We start from the raw sequence: 646 nt of genomic DNA on the forward strand, positions 1-646 counted from the left end.
AAGAAGAGGCAAGTGAAAGCCCGTACCGGAGGAGATGGCTCAGCGTCTGGGCGAAATGCCTTCCTAAAAATACAGCCTTATCAAAACGTCTCTGAAGGCGTGGAGTTAAAAATCCGAGCAAATGGCCTCGAACGTCTACACGCACAGCTCTGGAGAAAAGACCAGAAATAGCACATGAAGCCACAATTGCTAAAATGCGATGGGGCTAAATTTAGAGCAACACAAATCTCGTTTTAAGGCACCCGGCACGCAGCCGGCGAGCGCGCCTTGCCTCCCCACTTACCCAGTTGTCTACTTCCCTTATTAAACGCACTTTTAACAAAATCTGTTACAGTTACGGGTTTGGGGGGCTTTTTTCCCGGGCGAGATTGTCCTAGTTTCTTTGTAGCGAGATTATAAAATCGCATAATTAGCTCCCTCTTCCCAGCCCGGCTGCCAGCAAATTCTGTGGTTACATAATGCAACATTTCCAGGAACTATTATGCGATCGGTCCCGCAGCGCCTGAAAAACAGCGACAAAAGTGACGAAAAGGGCTGGGCCAAGCCACCCCACCCCCGCCGGGGGCGGGGCGGGGGGACGGGCGCCTGCCAATAATCCCGCTTGCCCGCGGGCAACATCCCCCAGCGCCGCCCGAAAAGGGGAGGT

At 53.3% G+C, this 646-nt stretch overlaps 1 protein-coding gene across 5 annotated transcripts in view; it reads right to left on the reverse strand.

The window, feature by feature from the left end:
• Positions 1-499, reverse strand: part of NFIL3 (nuclear factor, interleukin 3 regulated) — a 15,848-nt gene extending 15,349 nt beyond the window's left edge. Inside the window, exons 1-2 of one of the 5 annotated variants that reach the window (XM_010568712.1) lie at positions 284-499; positions 27-149 (exon numbers count right to left, since the gene is read on the reverse strand). The gene's annotated coding sequence lies outside the window, so the exon portion shown is untranslated. Of the gene's footprint in view, positions 1-26; positions 217-283 lie in introns of those variants that run through there. The other 4 variants (XM_010568715.1, XM_010568713.1, XM_010568714.1 and 1 more) reach the window with 4 other exon arrangements.
• Positions 500-646: the final 147 nt, after the last annotated feature.

This window comes from Haliaeetus leucocephalus, unplaced genomic scaffold (genome assembly GCF_000737465.1).
Source record: "Haliaeetus leucocephalus isolate CR32 unplaced genomic scaffold, Haliaeetus_leucocephalus-4.0 Scaffold251, whole genome shotgun sequence".
Taxonomy (NCBI): Eukaryota; Metazoa; Chordata; class Aves; order Accipitriformes; family Accipitridae; genus Haliaeetus; species Haliaeetus leucocephalus.